Genomic DNA, 21,768 nt, shown 5'->3' on the forward strand with positions numbered 1-21,768 from the left:
GAAAATGCCCCAAACAAGTTTCAATAAAATATTTTTGGGTACATGAATGAATTCCCTATACTGAGTGATGAATGTAGTCTATTGTTTATTCCATGTCTAGAGATGTTTGTGTAAATTTTCAAAACAAAAAAAATAAAATTATAACTATATTAATATTTTGTGTAAATTTTCAAAACAAAAAAAAATAAAATTATAACTATATTAATATTTCACCGAAAATGAATTTAATTAAAAAATAATATTTATTTATTATTATTTCAATTTAGTATTTTTTAATTAATTAAATATTAATATCTTTTTCTAAATAAATTAAATAAATAATCAGATTAACTAACAAATATTTTATATGTTTCATTAAGATTCCATATACACTATAATTCTATTAATATTAAACTCTTTCCTTTTTAATAAAAAAATGGTCATGCTCAAACGAGAATATATATTTTAGACCGAATCCATCATATTTCCGCATATAGCAACATAACTAGTTTCCTGGATGTGCTAGTGGCCTTCCCATAAAATACGAAATTTGAATATCCCATCAGCTAGTTCATTTGATTCAAAATCCATCGTGTCTCCACATATAGCAACCTAATGTTTTTAATATAAATCTCTGAGAAAGAACATAACTAGTTTCCTTGATGGACTAGTGACCTTCCCATAAATGACCAAATTTGGATATCCCATCGACTAGTTCATTGATTTAAGTATTAATATTGATGAAATAGATGTGATCTTATGAATCTCTTCCCAAGTAAATTTTGACAGTGATTAAAAAAATAAATAGTATTCATTTATATTATTATTATTATAAAATTTAACTTATAGTTTTGGACATATTATTTATTATATTAAGTAGAAGTTATGTTACATAAATATTTTGGCTTGGTTAAATTAGGTAATAATAAAAATAAATTTAAAATATTTCTAGTCCAAAATAGTAGAAATATTGTAATGTGATGATCTATCATGTTTAACATTTTTATGCAGTCAAATAATAATAATAATTATTATTATTATTATTATTATTATTTCGATAATCTATAGTTTTCCGACAATATTCTTAAACCATGGTTTTTCCGATGCCATCATGCTCTAATATAGCTTATTTAAACCGTGTGCATAATATTTAAAAAAAATACAAATTTCCAATTTTATCCAATTTACAAAATGTGATTAATATTATTTTCTTCATTTTTACCCTTTATATTTACCAAATAAATTTTCATTTGTTGCACAACATAAATGTGAATTTGGATTCATGCGAAAGTAACCATTGAAGTGGAAGAGTTTCCTTATTGTCTTGCTTTAACCATTTTTCAATTTATAAGTTGCTTCATAGTGATGTTGCAGGAAATTGCAAAGGTTTTAAATATTGCAGTACATATCAAGGTATTTTAGCTAACTAGGGATTGTTTTTAATTTCTTTTACAAGCATTGCTCACTGACACACACTTAAAAGGAGAGTTACTCATTGAAACATAATAGAAGACTGAAGAATGAATCATACTAGTAGGTCGTCGCTTTCCTCTCACAATAATATGATTAATTTCACATTGCACTTTAATTTAAGTGCAAATTAAATTTTATATTTGAAAATAACATAAATAAATCAATAGACTAAATAGTAAGTAAACCTCGTTATTAGGTAGAATATTTAAAAATTGACAAAGAACAAATCCCAACTAACAAAACGACCTTCATATATCCCAACTAACAAAACTACCTTCATATATCAAATAAATAAAATATTTTTAATGACTAAAATCACATTTCAAAAATATATAATTATAATCAATAATTAAAGTAGCCTAGTCCACAGGGTTTTGGATAGACGGTGACCGAGTGTTCTGTTAAGACACTAGATGTGAATCACATAGATTATTAAGACACTCCTTCATGTGAAGTCACCGGTTCAATTCCCCACCTGAAAGCACTCCTTGATGTGAATCAGGTGTTCTGTTAAGACACTCCTTCATGTGAAGTCACCGGTTCAATTCCCCAACCCGATCGAGTTGATATATCGAACATGATATGTGAATCAGGGTTCTGTTAAGGTACTCCTTGATGCGAAGTCACTAGTTCAATTCCTCACCCCGATATCAGACATGATAAAGATGTAGTCATGCCAAGCTTAAAAAAAATAAAAAAATTAAAGTTATTAATCTACTAGAAAAATAGAATCTTTATTTACTCTTAAAAAAAATTGATTTCTTAAACTTATTAGATCCAAAATTAAAATAAATTTAGAGTAGAAATAAATATAAGTAACAACTTTCTCGTCATAATTTCACATAAATTGTAAAGAGTTTTTTTTGTAACTCAAGTTTCAATTTTAAAGCATAACTGTCCTTTGAGAACAAAATAAAATTTCACATAGATTTGAAGAAGTTTTTTGTAACTCAAGTTTTAACTTTAAAGCATGACTGTCCTTTGAGAGCAAAAATAAAATACACGTGGGACATGCTCCAGAATTGTATTTCGTCCACTACTTTATCGTACTCAAAGCTTTACATTTTCATGTTTCCTAAAAACAACTTAAAATAACCAAAAGTTTCTAATTTAGCACCTTCAATTTAACGTCTTCAATTCGTTCTCATAGACATGTGTTCAAACGAGCAAAATGTCCCAAGCAATAATATTGGAGAAAACTTCAAAGCTTTAAACGTGATATTTTCACACCAAGAATTTAAAGAGTCATCGAATTAAGCATCTCTATAGATACTTAATCCTTATAAGGTTTAATCTTTATAAGGTTTCTTATATTTCTAATATTTATATAAAATGATGATATAATAATAACATATATGGCAGAGTTTCATTTTTCCTCTTAATACGATGAATATTTCTAATATGGCATCTATATCTCTTCCCTAAATTCCCTAAATTGTGAAATATAGTTGTTACTCCTTAACGTTTAAGGAATAAATATTTTTAATTTAAAAAGTCATTTACCTCATACCAGATTCTCAAAATTATACCTTTAGATAAAACCCTTATAGCAAAACATAAAACATCGGAGTTTAAACTCTTTAATTTAATTCGTTTGCTAATTCCTAAATAGAAATATGCCTTCATATTAAAGTGACAATGTTCCCTTCCAAAACCTGAGCACACCTACCATGTAATTGACTCAAAATTTAGGTGTGTTTAGAATCTCCCACTTAATTAAGAGTGTAACGTTCTTCATCCTTGAAAGTAAATTATCTGGAGAATCTAAATCTTTCACCACTTCCAATCCATAGATCCTTGTTTAATCTGATTTTAATCCCATCACTTCCAATCCATAGATCCTTGTTTAATCTGATTTTAATCCCATTATTGAAGCTCCAACACTACCATTGTTTAATCTGATTTTAATCTCATTACTGAAGCTCCAACATTACTATTTCTATATAATGTAAGAATTATGAAAATACAGTTTGGGCTTCCTAATCCAATCTTCGACAGTATAAACCACCATATAAATTTATTAACCTAAACCAAAATTCAAAATCTATAATCAATTTCCACCCACAATTTGCAAGAGATTTTATAAATTGATATATATTTTGAAATCCTCATCTAACATATCCTCTTGGAATCATAATTTTCTACCATTTTAATCCCATTACTGAAGCTCCAACACTACCATTTCTATATAATGTAAGAATTATGAAAATACAGTTTGGGCTTCCTAATCCAATCTTCAACACTATAAAGCACCATATAAATTTATTAACCTAAACCAAAATTCAAAATCTATAATCAATTTCCACCTACAATTTGCAAGAGATTTTATAAATTGATATATATTTTGAAATCCTCATCTAACATATCCTTTTGGGATCATCATTTTCTACCATTTTATAATAGTACACTTTTCTGTATCATTTAATCAAAGAAATATAAATCTTATCTGGCTCATTTTCTCGATAACACCTTTCAAAATGAATGATAATTACATCTAATAAACCAAAGAGACATCTAACATTGATTTATGATGGAAAATGCAACACCCCTCATGTACCCATGATTTTTAGAAATATTAAATGATGACGGCTTAATGCCAACATGGAAATGATGGCTAGTTGAGACCTTGTATAACTAGCATTTGCACCAAATGTTGCAAAGGAAACGCCGTAAGGAATAAATTGAGGAACAATCAGGACATGGGAATGGGCAAATCTAAATGAATGTTGAGATGTAGTAGAAATGAAATTGATTTAGGGTGCCTCACACTATTTTTTATTAATTATTGAATTAATATTGCATATAAGTCATTGTTCATGACTATGAAGCTACCAAGTTGCTCAATGGGAAAGCTATAGCCAAAGGAGAGGAGAGGTAGGAAGAACACTATAAATTGTACATGTGAGTTAATTTGAATTTACTTTAAAATCATAGTAATTTAGTTTCAATTTGAATTTATTTATTTCTAAAGTCACTTTTATCCATAAAAATTAATTAATGGTTGTGTAAGACTAAAAGTATGCTTTAAAATCATAGTAAACAATCTGATAAGATAAAGATGATTATTAGAACTAAATCATAATTTTAATTTGTTTTATTATTTAATTAATAAAAATAATTAGTCTCTCTCCAATAAGATGAAGATGATTATTAGAACTAAATCATAATTTTAAATTTTTTTATTATTTAATTAATAAAAATAATTAGTCTCTCTTGTATCATACCCGTGGTTGGGATCATACAACGAATCTTCTGCATCTCATAACTTATCCCAAAAAGAATTCTACTCATAATTTGAATTTATTTATTTTTGGAGTCAAATTTATTCATAAAATTTTAATGGCTGCTTAACACTGACAGTATGCTTTAAAATCATTATAAATGAGTTTTAATTTGAATTTGTTTATTTCTAAATCACATATATTCATAAAAGAATAATAGTTGTAACATTGAAAGTATGTTTTAAAATCATTGTAAATAATCTAGTAAAATAAAGGTGATTTAATTTACTTTCTATTATTATTTAGTTAATTAAAATAAGTAGTCTCTTATGTGGAATTCTATTTTTCTCCTCCTTATTCAGGTAAGAGAATTTATATTGCACATAATTCTGGGCCTTGCTAATTAAGACACAAGATAGGTATTGTCATTGGAGTTTATTCAACTCAGGAGTCCAGGGATATTAGTTAAGGTTGACTCTTATTTTTCATATTGGTAACCTGAACTATTTATTTTTGACAATTTCTAAACCCAAACCCATAATTATATTATGGTTTATTAATGAAAATAAAAAAACACAGTGTGCGTGAGGGTGAAAATGCATATCAAATGCACGATTCTTCCATGCGGTTGAAGGATTTCTGGAAAATTGACGATTGTTTTGAAAAGTTTTTGTTTTATTTTTTACTAGGGTTTTGATGTCTTGTTGGGTTTACTATTTATAAGGCTATGTCATGTTGTGTTTCACTATCTCTCTTCTTTGTAGGTGGATCAAACTTCTCATATGAATTATGTCTGCGGATCAAACTTCTCAAGTTAATTACATCTGCAGATTTCCTAGGACACATGTGCTAGCCACTGTCCAGAACCCCTTTTTGAAATATTTGGCTCTCATCAATGACACATGCTCTGATATGTTTGCTGAGGGTTCTTGTGGAAGAGTATTGAAATTACTTATGGTTATATGAATCTTTTGGTAGATCTGACGAGAAGACAAGGGTTTCCGGTATTTTTGGTTTCTTCATAAAGGGTGTCGTTGGGTTTCAATTTGCAAGATTATTTTCCTTAGAAAAATGCTGGTAGCACGGATCTGTAGTTGTTCTCAATATTACTCAATTATCACGATGAATTTCCTCTAAAATACTGTTTGGTGAATTTGAATTTTCAGTGTTAGATTTTGCTGGTGATAAATCTAACAACACTGATGGTTACAGGTGTTTGATTTGTCTTTTCTAAAATCTAATCATCTTTGCCAAAATCTGAGGAACGAGGTTTTTTTCAAGGTCCTTCTACCACGAATCCTTCATCAAAGAATGAATTATATAAAGGCATAATAATTGAAATCGATTCCTGATTCCATGAGCTGAAATTGTTTGAAGCAAATTGTCCATTGTAACTCCCATCTCCATCTTTGTCTATTGAATATCTCCAGCTCTTGTTTCACAATAAGTCTGAGCATTATATTGACCTCAGAGCTCACAGTTTTAATATCACAAGTGGCTACCCAGAGTGTACATTTCCCCTTAGAAAATAGAAAGAAAGCAATGTACAATTTTGTGTTGTCATGCCTCATTAGCAAACATAGAAGCACCATTACTTGAGAAGACCGAGATTTTCTTTGGGTATCTGTGATATTTATCTTCAAATTAGGAGGCTCTACCAGTTTATTATCTTCAAGTTGTGATCCTAGGTCTGAAGCTTCACCAATAGCACTAATAGCTAAAGACCTTGACACAGGACACAAACCTTGTGTGACAGATCCTTGACAATTTGTTGATGTTGTAAGAGTAACACTGATTGCATGACATTGACTTATGCGTGACTGTAACAATGATAGCAATGAGCATCCTATTGATTGGTTGTATAGCAGTGAGAAAATAACTTGTAATCAGATATTCCAATCAAGAACAAAGAACTGGTTGAAGGTTGAACACTTTCCCTGAGTGTGGATAGCCGAAGAACAACCTCGTGAGTAAGACCCAACTGAATCATGGAATTCGAAAAGTATGAATAAAAATAGTTGCCAGTTTTCCTCTTCTACCAAATCGCCCATGACTCCAATTTCTGACAGGACTTTGCGATTTCTTAAACTTACAACAAGTCTCGAGTTGGAGTGGTGGGTTAGCAGCAACAAACTAAATTCTTCCATCAACTGGGAACCATCTCTCCAAAATTCATCCAGAAATAAAGCAAACCTTTGAGTCTGCAATCTCTAACTCAACCACATCTTTACATATTCATCACCGTCATTTCTATCTAATTCTATCTTTGTAAGCGTGGCTATTTGCATAGACAGTTCATTTCTAAGATTGTAAAAGATGGATTATAGGAAACAGTGAGCCAAAGAAATAAGTCATCTCTGAAGAGATTTCTCACCTTTGGACTGTGGAAGACTGATATGTTTTCCGAGGGTTCTTGTGGAAGAGTATTGAAATTACTTACGGTTATATGAATATTTTGGTAGATCTGACGAGAAGACAAGGGTTTTTGGTATTTTTGGTTTCTTCATAAAGGGTGTCGTTGGGTTTCAATTGCAAGATTATTTTCCCTGGAAAAATGTTGGTAGCATGGATCTGTAGTTGTTCTCCATATTACTCAATTATCATGATGATTTTCCTCTGAAACACTCTTTGGTGAATTTGAATTTTCAGTGTTAGATTTTGCTGGTGATAGATCTAACAACAATGACGGTTACAGATGTTTGATTTGCCATTTCTAAAATCTAATCATCTTTGCCAAAATCTGAGGAACGAGGTTTTTTTCAAGGTCCTTCTACCATGAATCCTTCATTAGAGAATGAATTATACAGAGGCATAATAATTGAAATCGATTCCTAATTCCGTGAGCTGAAATTGTTTGAAGCAGATTGTCCATTGAAACTCCCATCTCCATATTTGTCTATTGAATATCTCTAGCTCTTTTTTCTCAATAAGTCTGAGCATTATATTGACCTCAGAGCTCACTGTTTTAATATCACAAGTGGCTACTCAGAGTGTACATTTCCCCTCAGAAAATAGAAAGGAAGCAATGTACAATTTTGTGTTATCATGCCTCAGTAGCAAACTTAGAAGCACCATTACTTGAGAATACCGAGCTTTTCTTTGGGTATCTGTGATATTTATCTTCAGATTAGGAGGCTCTACTAGTTTCTTCTCTTCAAGTTGTGATCCTAGGTCTGAAGCTTCACCAATAGCACTAATAGCTAAAGACCTTGACACAGGACAGAAACTTTGTGTGACAGATCCTTGACGATTTGTTGACGTTGTAAGAGTAACACTGATTGCATGACATTGGCTTATGCGTGACTATAACAATGATAGCAATGAGCATCCTATTGATTGGTTGTATATTGCATATTCACCACCCTCATTTCTATCTTATTCTATCTTTGTAAGCATGGCTATTTGCATACACAGTTCATTTCTAAGATTGTGAAAGATTGATTATTGGAAATAGTGAGTCAAAGCAATAAGTCATCTCTATAGAGATTTCTCACCTTTGGACTGTTGAAGGCTGATATGTTTGTTGAGTATTCTTGTGGAAGAGTATTGAAATTACTTACGGTTATATGAATCTTTTGGTAGATCTGACGAGAAGACAAGGGTTTCCGGTATTTTTGGTTTCTTCATAGAGGGTGTCGTTGGGTTTCAATTTGCAAGGTTATTTTCCCTGGAAAAATGCTGGTAGCACAGATCTGTAGTTGTTCTCCATATTACTCAATTATCACAATGGATTTCCTCTGAAATACTCTTTGGTGAATTGGAATTTTCAGTGTTAGATTTTGTTGGTGATAAATCTAACAACACTGATGGTTACAGGTGTTTGATTTGTCATTTCTGAAATCTAATCATCTTTGCCAAAATCTAAGGAACGAGGTTTTTTCAAGGTCCTTCTACCACGAATCCTTCATCAGAGAATGAATTATATAGAGGCATAATAATTGAAATCGATTCCTGATTCCATAAGCTGAAATTGTTTGAAGCAGATTGTCCATTGAAACTCCCATCTCCATCTTTTTCTATTGAATATCTCCAGCTCTTGTTTCTCAATAAGTCCGAGCATTATATTGACCTCAGAGATCACTATTTTAATATCACAAGTGGCTACTCAGAGTGTACATTGCCCCTCAGAAAATGGAAAGGAAGCATTGTACAATTTTGTGTTGAATATTTCGTAGTTAATATTTTTCCACAGATTTTGTATCTGAAACATACGTAATATCTCTATAAAACAGATGAAAAAACATATGTAATATCTCTATAAAACAGATGAAAAAAAGGACAAAGGGTTCGGTTTAAGAGAGAAAAAATTACTGTGTAAATTTGAGATTAATTAATCTGATTGGACCAAAAATTCTTCATTTTATGGTCCAAAGATTCTTGAGATGCTACTTTCCTATCTGTTTCTTTATGTTGAATTTTTTTCTTTCTAGGTGATTTTATTTTATATGTAATCTTCAATCTTTTCTTGAAAGTAAATATTTTGAAATTTATAATTGATGTCTCGTTTTCTTACAATCAAATACTTTCCTTTTTGGAAAGAAAATATTTTAGAATTTCTCATTGATGCTTTATTTTCTTACAATCAAATACTTTCATTTCCTTCTAAAGCTACTTTAGAATTCATCCTCGTTGGATGCTCTACTATAGTGGACTATCATCCCCATTCAACTTTCAACTACACCGATAATCTAAGAAAGTTTCATCTATCCTTCTTTTAATATCTATAGCCAGGTAATGGAGGATCTATCAGATTTCTTGCTAATTATCATGACTCCATGCTCAATGGATATTTCACTCTGTCCTACAACATTTTAACCCTTAATATCACTAATATCCATACCCAGGTAATGGAGGATCCATTAGATTTTGGGCTAATTATCATGACTCCATGCTCAATGGATATTTCACTATGTCCTACAACATTTTAAATGGATCCACCAGATTTCTTGCTAATTATCATAACTCCATGCCCAATGGATATTTCACTTTGTCTTACAACATTTTAAATCTTATCGTACATAATATCTAGCCATTATACTGTTAAATAACGAGTTATTGAGGCGCCACAGGGTGACTGAGTTATGAGAGATAACTCTCTCTAAGCTGGAAAGGTCCACTTCCAATCTAAAAACTAATTCAATGTTACCTTGGGATTTTCCTTTACACAACCTGGTAAAATTCCCAGTGATAACATGTACTTTAAACCATTAATAATAAATTCTACTAATTACCACAATTAAAATGATGTACTTTAAACCATTAATGTAAATGTAAGTACAAATTCTATTAATTACCACCATTAAAATGACCTAATAATAGATAGTGGGAATATTGGGTGGAACCCACTTGTTATAATTCTATTAACTCCACCCATTTAAAAATTCAGTCACCATTATTGATATTCATTGTTAGACTCACTAGAATGTAACTTATGGTTAAAAGCTCTGCAAGTTACAACCTAATATGAATATTTGCCATCAATCTCAACTCACTCTGACCCTTCAATATATCAAAAGTGTAAGTTTACTTTAAGTTTTGTGTATGTTACGATATGGTATGAATATAGACCTTCAATCATGGATCATGAGAGTTGTAAGATCCAAACAAAGTGTAACTTGCTTTTAAACTTTACTTACTTTCTGATGTCTTATGGAATTTGGATATTTCTTCACCTTTCACCATTGGATTATTAGATCAAGAGCTTTGGGTTAATGTGCTCACATCTTCTATTCCAATATGGACTAACAAACATCAAATTTATTTCAATTTTCACTATTTGATCCATTAGATCAGCAATTCATTGTTATGAAGCGTTTAGTATAACTTTCAATATGATATTATGGAAATTGATCGCAACTTTGTCATCGCTATTGGAACAATCAGATCGACTGGTTTGTCATAAAATGACCTCTATTTTACATTATAACATATGATTTTAGTTATATACACAGTTCATTTCTAAGATTGTAAAAGATGGATTATTGGAAATAGTGAGCCAAAGCAATAAGTCATCTGTGAAGAGATTTCTCACCTTTGGACTGTTGAAGACTAATATGTTTGCTGAGGGTTCTTGTGGAAGAGTATTGAAATTACTTACGGTTATATGAATCTTTTGGTAGATCTGACGAGAAGACAAGGGTTTCTGGTATTTTTTGTTTCTTCATAAAGGGTGTCGTTGGGTTTCAATTTGCAAGATTATTTTCCCTAGAAAAATGTTGGTAGCACAGATCTGTAGTCGTTCTCCATATTACTCAATTATCACGATGATTTTCCTCTAAAATACTCTTTGGTGAATTTGAATTTTCAGTGTTAGATTTTGCTGGTGATAAATCTAACAGCATTGATGGTTACAGGTGTTTGATTTGTCATTTCTGAAATCTAATAATCTTTGCCAAAATCTGAGGAACGAGGTTTTTTTCAAGGTCCTTCTACCATGAATCCTTCATCGGAGAATGAATTATATAGAGGCATAATAATTGAAATCGATTCCTGATTCCGTGAGCTAAAATTGTTTGAAGCAAATTGTCCATTGAAACTCCCATCTCCATCTTTGTCTATTGAATATCTCCATCTCTTGTTTCTCAATAAGTCTGAGCATTATATTTACCGCAGAGCTCATTGTTTTAATATCACAAGTGGCTACTCAGAGTGTACATTGCCCCTCAGAAAATAGAAAGGAAGCAATGTACAATTTTGTGTTGTCATGCCTCAGTAGCAAGCTTAGAAGCACCATTACTTGAGAAGGCAGAGCTTTTCTTTGGGTATCTGTGATATTTATCTTTAGATTAGGAGGCTCTACCAGTTTCTTCTCTTCAAGTTGTGATACTAGGTCTGAAGCTTTACCAATAGCACTAATAGCTAAAAACCTTGACACAGGACGGAAACTTTGTGTGACAAATCCTTGACGATTTGTTGATGTTGCAAGAGTAACACTGATTGCATGACATTGACTTATGCGTGACTGTAACAATGATAGCAATGAGCACCCTATTGATTGGTTGTATATTGCATATTCATCACCCTCATTTATATCTAATTCTATCTTTGTAAGCGTGGTTATTTGCATACACAGTTCATTTCTAAGATTGTGAAAGATGGATTATTGGAAACATTGAGTCAAAGCAATAAGTCATCTCTGAAGAGATTTCTCACCTTTGGACTGTTGAAGACTGATATGTTTGCTGAGCATTCTTGTGGAAGAGTATTGAAATTACTTACGATTATATGAATCTTTTGGTAGATCTGACGAGAATACAAGGGTTTCTAGTATTTTTGGTTTCTTCATAGAGGGTGTCGTTGGGTTTCAATTTGCAACGTTATTTTCCCTATAAAAATGCTGGTAGCATGGATCTGTAGTTGTTCTCCATATTACTCAATTATCACAATGATTTTCCTATGAAATACTCTTTGGTGAATTTGAATTTTCAGTGTTAGATTTTGCTGGTGATAAATCTAACAACACTGATGGTTACAGGTGTTTGATTTGTCATTTCTGAAAATCTAATCATCTTTGCCAAAATCTGAGGAAAGAGGTTTTTTTTCAAGGTCCTTCTACCACGAATCCTTCATCATAGAATATATTGGTAAGTGTCAAAGATGCCGACTTGAACAGTGTTTCATGAAGGACAACATAAAACCGATATCCCAACTCATTCATTTCATTATCCCCACTGATTCTTCACATGATAAAATGAGAAAATCTGAACATCTTTTAACAAATATAACACCTCAATTGGAAGACTATATCCAGGAATACTCTAGGAATATTGAAACCATGATCGAAGACACAAAAAAATGATCAAACATAACACATGCCAACTTATAAGACAAAACACATCATAGACTCTCTAGCTCATGATGTTGAAGGTAGATGGAAATCAATGCAGAAGGCCACCCCAAATGGTCATGATCGAAGCCAAGAAGCAGAAAAACCCATTCATAGATACAACGATAACGTGCAAGCTAGGATCTATGACAGTCCAATGATCTGACATGTTTAAATCATGGGAAAATCAACCCTAAGGAAGCCACAAATAACTTCGCAATAAGATATAAAATATAAAAACCTGCATGCCGCCTTCTTCATTACCAAGAACTGACTAGCGTACATCGATAATCAACAAATTACAAGGACTCACCATGCAATGTAAAATAGTCCACAACTAAAGGATGAGTGGAAACAAATTAGCTACCTGTATGCCTTTCATCAAGTTTCCTTCAACATGCATCATTCCAGGCATAGATGTTCCAGGCCAAGTAGCCGCTGCTAATCCAAAATACCTGCTGAACAAATCCTTGTTTAAGCTCAGAAAATGATTGCTTATTACAAGCAACAACAAAACAACATGATCAACATAATAGGGTAGAGAGATGTTCATACCCAAGAGTAGATAAGGCTCCAGGCCACCCTGCTACGGCCATAGATATGTGTGAAGTTCCAATAGCTCCATTGGTGGAGCAATTGACGGCACATGAAGCTGAAACGATGAGAGATGGAACATCTGATGGAGCCCAACAGTTAGAAATATGATGATGTATATAAGTATGAAAACATGACCATGACTAATGGAAGAGGCTTTTTAGATGGAAAACAAGCAAGAAAACAAAATCCATAAATTGAATTTTCAGATTAATCTCTTGTCACTAAAAGAGCAAGTTCACTAACCATGTTTCTCTTGTTTCTGCATTCTTGAATCAATCTTGGTGATTACCTCCTGCTTCTGTGGCAATAATTTTTTTGAATCATTATCGTTTCCTCACATACTATCTACCTGACTTTCTTCCTTAATGTTTTCCACCTTTATATGTCTTTCAACAACACTTCCCTCTATGAGGTCTCCCTTACAAGAGCTCTTCTCCCCTTCTTTGTACTCTGAACTATCTTCCCTTTTCTCCTGATCTCTTACTTTATCTACTGATATAGATTTTCCTTCAAATGCACTGCTGACTCCCATCTGTTACAATCACAAAGCAGAATTTACACGAAATACTTCAGCAATGACATGCATTCTTACCTAAGTGTCTGCAATAAACTTTTATACACTAATATACTTCATCCTTGTTATAGGCAATTTATCCCATATTTCAAAAAACTACTACACAACGTGGGATGCAGAAAGTGAAGCACTCTTACAGTTCCTTCTGCTGGCAATTCAGTAGTGGCTCTATCTGCCGCAACAACGGTACTGTCAATATTTGAAATGTTAGCTTCTTTCTCTGGAGGTACCTGAACAAAAACCCATCATATAGTTATTTAGACCACCTCCCTATCTATCGGGAAAATGAGAAATTAAAATTTGATTGAATTGACAAAACAACATACATCAAGTCTATCTCCATTTTCTCTAAAGAAGTAGTCTTAGCATCCACGATTGAAGGAGAGTTGTCCAGACAGAACTCCAACAAAGCAGCTTAAGGAACTGGAGGAAAAATAAAAATCCTAACTATAGGAAATTGCATGCATGTGCATCTGTGTTCTGAAAGACTTACATCACTGGAGATTCAAATTTCCCTATTGAATTTTCAGATGGAAATACATCAGTCTGCCTATCAATATTCTCTGCTTCTATCTGATTTCTTTCAGATTCAGAAACTCCTTCCACCTTTGCAGGAATATCCGCAGTTTTTGCCTCTGGTAGCGGGGAAACAACATTTGAATCCTCAAACTTAACACTAATCTTTTCGCTTATTGTAACTGTTTCCCTGGTCAGTTCTCCATATCTCTGACCAAAGGACGAAGATGTAGTATGATTCCAAGTTGCAGAAGTTGTAGGAGGCAACACATTTGTAATTTCATTGGTAAACCCACCAACGCCATCTGCATTGTCAGAAGAACCAATCTCCATCCCCGTGGATTGACAATAAGCGAGTGCAGTTGCAAGAGCAGTAGGGGATCCAATTTCATCAATCTTAGTGGGGCGAGGCCTTTTCTTCTTGGGACCTGCAAAGAGATTTCAATACCTTTCAATTAAAAAAATCAATGAGGAAAAAATAAGATCAAGCATGAGATTGCAACCAATCAAAAGAAAGGAAAATATACCCTCGGTCGGTTGAGCCAATCGGGATGGAGAAGCAAAAACGGAAGATGATACACGCATAGGAGATGAAACATTTGGAGGCAAAGAAGGAGAAGATGATGAGGCCGCCTTCAAATCATTTAAATTTTCTTCTGCACTAGTAATTTGGCTTGCAAATCCAAACAACACCTTCACAACTTTGACCTCTTGCTCTGAAAATGCTGTTGACACCTGCATAATTTAAATCCCAACAAATTATCAATCAAATAGAATCCATTTTTTGGGTGGCTTGCAAATCCAAAAAACACCTCCACAACTTCAACCTCTTTCTCTGAAAATGCTGCCGACACTTGCATAATTTAAATCCCAACAAATTATCAATCAAACAGAATCCATTTTTTGGGTATCTATAGAATTTTGAAAAACCAGTGGCTTATAATAAATCTCCTTTGGAAATAGACACAATAGAATAAGCCACAGCAGTTGGCTGATACTATCGATAAACCTTTAGAAATTTTGCAGGATGGGGTTTTGTTCCAATGGGTTTCTGCAATAAATCCAAACACGATCAAGCAAAGAAAAAAATACAAACTCCCCAAAAAACTCTGAATCCCAACCCAAAGAAACCAAATAGATTCACAGATAAAAGAAACAGACCATTCTTTTGGTTGATTTAGCTGCCGATGGGCAGGGTGAAACGCTTCGAATCCTTCCATTACAATTAGAAGGAGATGGCACCTTTGCTCCAGAAAAGAAATGCAGAGCTGTGGCGGTAGCATCTGGAATGGGCGGCGCTAACGATGTCGCTTCATGAGCTCTCTTCACATATGTTGTATGTATAAGACCAGTCAATAAAGAAAAGAAAAAACACTTCCAATGAATTTGTAACTGTTTTGATCGACGGTTCAAGTCTTTGTAATCATCTAACATCTAATCGTACGGTGTCCAAGGATGACAGGTAGGCAAAAAGGGGGATGGATTTCAGAGGGAAACGCCTTACGGCGTAATTATAAATTAAATATAAATATGAAATTTTAATGGGATAGATTAAGGAAAGGGACACACGGGTCCACGGTTTGAGTGGGGGTAGAGGAGTGAATGAGAGTCTTGTTGGCTAGCATAATAGAATGCCCCACCGCCTAAATTAATATCATTCTTTACTTGATATTATTAATTTCCTCTGTGATGCCATCACAAAGATGGAAAAGGTGTAAAGCAAATGAAAATGAAGTTCATGCTCTATACCAGATTTGCTTTATTCCTGCAATAATTTTCTAGTTTGTGAGAAGTCCATCCATTGAGATTGTTGGGGAAATTATGGTTGAAGTAGTAATTTATATTTCTTCGTCATAAATAGTTTTTGAGAAGTGCAACCATTGAGATTGTTGGGAAAATTGTGGTTGAAGTAGTAATTTATATTTCTTTGTGATAAAGTTGTGGTTGTTGTGAATGCATAGATAAATTAGCATTAATGAATTTTTATGGATGAAGAAACAAAGTATAAGTAATGCATGGTATTAAGATGGGTTTATATGTTGGGTATATGATTGTAATAAGGGAGTGATGGCAGCTTTTGTATTATTGTAAAATGTTTTGAATTCTTGTTGTACTTGATTTAAAATGATGTAAAGATGTGAAATAGTTGCAAGATGGGTTTTACCTGACACCCTAGAGTTTTGGTCCAAGATGTAAAAGTTTGGCTCTCCCCAAGTGATTTGTAAGGCCATGCATTAGTGTGTAATAAACCACTACATAGGTATGAGGGTGGTAGGTGTACTCGTAGTGAAGCTTGATGTGTAATCAGAGAAGTTAGTCTTCAATTAAGAAGGGGAATGTGAGATGAATTAAGAAGCTAAATTAGAGAAAGTTTAACATGTTGATGAACCTTGTAGGTGAAGAGGATTCCTAGAAAACAAAAGTATAATGAATGACACCTATAATAGGGAAAATAGAGGATTTAGTAGATGGATTTCTTTTCATATGAACGTCAATAATCCATAGTATGCAGGTACGATAGGGAAAAGAAGAATTCTCATTGTGAAGGAATCCCAAGTGAAGAATATTTATACTAGGGACGATGCTTTTGGATGCACTATGGAAACAAAGGATATTAGATGGAAAAACAACTGAAATTGGATGGTGAACAAATATAGGTAAAGGGATGAGGAATGAAGTGTTATTGAATAAAGGCTACTCAAGACCATTATTGAATGTGTGTTGTAAATTCTAGTGTCATGTTTGGCTTGATATAATGGTCCTTGAGACTATATGTATCTGTCATATCTATTAGTGGAGTTTTCAATTGAAAATATCTGAATCAATTTTCATGTAAGCATTATTAAGCATGTGTACCCTTTTGAAGTTTGTGGTAATCTTAAAACCTCTACGTAGTGCAAGTTTATGGTAAGCCAAGAGAACCCGATGCATGGTTGAGGGCCATCTAAGAAAACGCAGAGCAGGTTGATGGTCAATTGTTAAAATTAAGAGCATGGTTGTGGGTAAGCAAAGAAAATATGGGATGATGATGATGATGGTTTAAAGGGGAATTAATGGCACATATACAAGTATAGGTATGCAGGTTAAATTAACCATGTACACGAAGGATATCCTAGGAGACTATTGGTTTGATGAGTTAGATACCCGTGCATTTCAGTGGATTGTTGTTCCTTTATATGGACGTCAACATCATAAAAGTATGATGAAAAGGCTAGGTTGAACTATACATGCATTGTTGATCAAGAGGATCATGCAGTGCAAAGGAAAAAAAAATAGGTGTTGTAAATAATTCATTTCTCAATTATGGGTGAGTGTTAGAAATAATATAGAAATATAAATTCTAAATTGTTAGAGTTTCAAGGTCATGTGTGGTTTTCCAATGTAAGAGTGAGTTCAAGCTGAGAAGGAGTCTTTATCATTCAGGTTTTCCATTGCTATATAGTGGGAATCTACCATGTATTTGGTGTGTGTGTGTGTATGAATTCTTTATATTCCTATTTTATTCATATTTTATAATCTATTTGCTATAAGTTTTGGAGTTTTTGGGAATATTTTCTTATCTAATTTACTTAAAATTTGATAAGACTTTATTAAAATTACAAATTTGAATTGTGAACTCTCCAAAATCCGAAAATTAATTTTTTTCAAAATTTTTAATCTATATAGAATAGAAAAAAAAAATTAGACAGTAAAAAATGAAAATTAGACCAATATTTATTTACCAAATACTCACCAAAACTTCTAAAACATATAATAATTATAATAATTACCAGAACTTTCCTCTCATTGTAATTAACCATGTTCTACGGGTGTGTGAATAAATTAACAACCAATCTAAAGAAATTGTGATAGAGAAAATACTTTTCAAACTTGGTTTTAAAGTAGTGTTAAAATGGACCAACTCTCCTAATCAGATGGGTCCAGTTATCTAAGTTAAAATGATTTAATGGGTTGATTCTCCCACGTAGAGATGGAATTTGCTAATTGGAAATTACCCGTTAGGTCATTTTTTTATTAAGAAATGTTAAAATTGATGTAGGATGAAGATAACGAAATTATTAAATTCGATGGATAGTTTTATTTAATATTTCCATTTTATTGAATAAATTTACAAAACTTTATAGAAGAATAAAAAATTAATTTAAATAAAATGATTAAATGTTTTTTATATTATTATTTGTTTTATTAATTGAAAATAAAATACATTTATAGCATAGATAAAATTTTAAATATATATAAAAGTAATTATAATAAGATGTTTTTTGATATATGAGTTTAGATTTATTTTATTTTTAATTTCAATTTTTTTAAGATTTAGACGATCAAATTTTACGAAATGTAATTTTTTATTTTATTATGAAAAAAGATTTGATTTTTTTTCAATTTTTAGTAAATTTAGAATTAACATAAATCTAAGTTAATGATTAAACAAATACATGTTCGTGAAAATACCAAAAAAAAAACAAATACACGGAACATTTATCTCACTACATGGTGTACAAGAGGCATATGCATCACAGATAATGCAGATGCAACCGTCAATAACCGAAACACTTTCCATAAGTAGAAGTGATAATACACCGTCAAAAACCGAAACATTTTTCTAGAAGTAGAAGTGATAATGTAGATGCAACCGTCAACAACCGAAACACTTTCTAGACGTAGAAGTTTGTTTTGGCAAAATGTTATTCTTATTTCCATTTCAGATTTTGAAATTTCAAAAAGAGACACTTAAATGTAGATCTAGATCTTCAACACTTGCAGAACATGAGAACATGCAGATAATATAGATGCAACCGTCAACAACCGAAATACTTTGTCTTCATGATATGAAAATTATCGCCCTTGAAATTATAAAAGCATTCTCACATTCTTAACAGAGATAGATTCTTAATAGAGACAAAAGTATAGATATTAGTAGAAATTGGATTCCTTTACTCACTCAAGTATCTATGTCTCACAACCTTGACTAGTAGCTCTCTCACTTGCATTCTCACATTCTTAACAGAGATAGATTCTTAATAGAAACAAAAGTATAGATATTAGTAGAAATTGGATTCCCTGACTCACTCAAGTATCTATGTCTCACAACCTTGACTAGTAGCTCTCTCACTTGCTCCCTTCTGCACTTTGGACCTCATTTGATCTTTCCTTCATTCCCTCTTCTCCTCATTCATTTCCCTCTCTTAATCTTTTCTTTGCATCCCTTCCCCTTATTCCCTCATTTTCCACTTATTACATCCTATATTATCTCCTATCTTAACTATCCTATCATTTTGGCCTTCTCTATTAATCCAACCTAATGATAACATTGTTTCCCTTTAATAATTTTTAAATTAATAACAACAATGATTAATTTAATTATAACAATTACTATTATTAACTTTATTAATAATTATAATTACTAACTCAACGAGTAGATAACAATAATTACCCTAATAATAACATTGTTCTCCTTTTAATAATTTTTAAATTAATAACAACAATGATTAATTTAATTATAACAATTTTTATTATTAACTTTATTAGGCCGATAGACCTTCCTATGCATCAACTTTTCGTCAACACTTTTATCCTGCTCCATTTGATTAGGTGAGACACTTTCAACCGTGGATTTGAAGTGTAACTGCTTTGCATGACAAGATATTTTTACTGCTTTTTCCCATTCTTTTATGTTACTCTTGAAGATATTTTTACTGCTTTTTCCATTTCTTTGGTTTGCCAGTTGTTGTCACTGTTCTTCTTTCCTGGCTTTTGGCAAACACGGTTCTTCTTCCTGACTTTTGACAAACACTAATTAGTATTAAATTATATACCTCATACACCCATTAAAACTACCTGCCGCCAACTCTTTATACTTAATCCCCAAACCCCAAAGCCGTAGTTTGAAGCTCTGTAAAGAGCTTTTCGAAATTTGACTTCCATTCTCTGATTGCTCTAATGTGTTCCACTCACTAGTGTGGTTTGTTCTGGGTGCAGTTTTGCATTTATGTTGAGCTCACTATATTCCGCCGAGACCCGTTTGACTTCACAGAATTTTGTTGTTGTTCGAGGGGTTCTACACTGGCCCCTCAACCTATGTCAGCTTCCATCTTCTCCTACGATAGAAATCTCGGCTCGATCTGCAGGCCATTACCCGACAGGTGCTTATTTTCCTTCAAATTGTCATAAACACATGTGTTTTTGTTCTCTAGATAAGAGTTGTTAAATATTTTTTTTTCTCTATTTCTTTCTACAAATGGTAACTGAATTCATGTTTTTGGACTGCAGGGGTATTGTTTCACCTACACGCGGGTTCTGGCAGTCAGAAGGCTCAGGATTTCACCAAAAGTTTTGGTTGTTCGGCTCTCGGGTTGATTCCAACTCAATATATCGATTCTTACCAATAGTTTCTTCCTTAAACTGGTATGGATACCCATAATTCTAATTGGGTTCGCTCTTCGCTGGATACCCTGAAATTCTCTAATGGGTTCTGCTCGCTGTTGTGGTTTGTTCTGTGCGCAGTTTGTTCTTGGCAATTCTTTGACGATCTCGAAAGAAAGGAAGTGAATTTGAACCCTCCGGTACTGCATGTTGGTCCGTTGCTTCCCTCTGGTTTTTTGAACGGTGAACATTCCAAGGACATGAGAGTTGGAACAAGCATTTGGACAGAATGTGACTGTTCCGAGTGGCTGGATGCAAAGCCTAATCATTCGGTTCTATACGTTTCCTTTGGGAGTATGGTTCATGTGACTAAAGCTCAGCTGGAGGAAATAGCGATGGGTTTGAAGGACAGCGGGCAGTTGTTCCTCTGGGCTCTTCGTCCAGACATAGTCTCTTCAACAGTCTCAGACAGCTTACCCCACGGTTTTCTGGATGAGATAAAAGGGCAGGGGCTCGTTGTTCCATGGTGCAATCAGCTGCAAGTGTTATCCCATCCGTCCGTTGCGGGATTCGTTACTCATTGCGGATGGAACTCAATGCTTGAAAGCATAGCTGGTGGAGTTCCCATGGTAGGGCTTCCATTTTGGGCGGATCAATTCACCAACAGCAAGCTCATGGTCGATGAATGGAAAATTGGATACAGATTGAGTGGTGGGAAAGGACTGATACTAAAGAAAGAGATATCCAGAACTATCAGAAAATTGTTCAGTGACGAAGGGACGGAGGTAAAGAAAAATGTCGAGGCTCTAAGAGACAGTGCGAGGACTGCGGTGCGAAGAGGAGGATCTTCGGATATAAACATTGAGAGCTTGCTAGAAGGTTTGAAGGGGAACCGTATTAGTAAATAACTGCATGATGGTGAACCTTCTCACACATGTTTATCACTCGTATGATGCATGATGTTTGAGCTGAGTTTATAAATGTTTTAGTTGAATTTATACAAAATTATTCGTATAAATTGGAAGTTATTTAAATTCGGAAGGGAAAAAAATTGAAATTGAGCGCTATTTGATCTTGTCTTTATATCTAAAATGTGTGGTTTCAAAACAATAAAACGACTTTAATTTAATTTCGTGGTATTCTAATATGTGCTTCGTTCCCTTTCTATTTAAGTAGAGGATGATTTAATCGATTGCGCTGAATTTTACCAGTGAATCATT

The 21,768-nt window shown here is 33.0% G+C and overlaps 1 pseudogene; it reads left to right on the forward strand.

Moving 5' to 3' along the window:
• The first annotated feature begins 20,592 nt into the window (after nucleotides 1-20,592).
• Nucleotides 20,593-21,456, forward strand: LOC149200443 (UDP-glycosyltransferase 86A1 pseudogene; annotated as a pseudogene).
• The last annotated feature ends 312 nt before the right edge of the window (nucleotides 21,457-21,768 follow it).

This window comes from Pinus tabuliformis, chromosome 2_1, assembly GCF_031772625.1.
Source record: "Pinus tabuliformis cultivar Carrire ecotype Pingquan chromosome 2_1, CPIR1, whole genome shotgun sequence".
NCBI lineage: Eukaryota > Viridiplantae > Streptophyta > Pinopsida > Pinales > Pinaceae > Pinus > Pinus tabuliformis.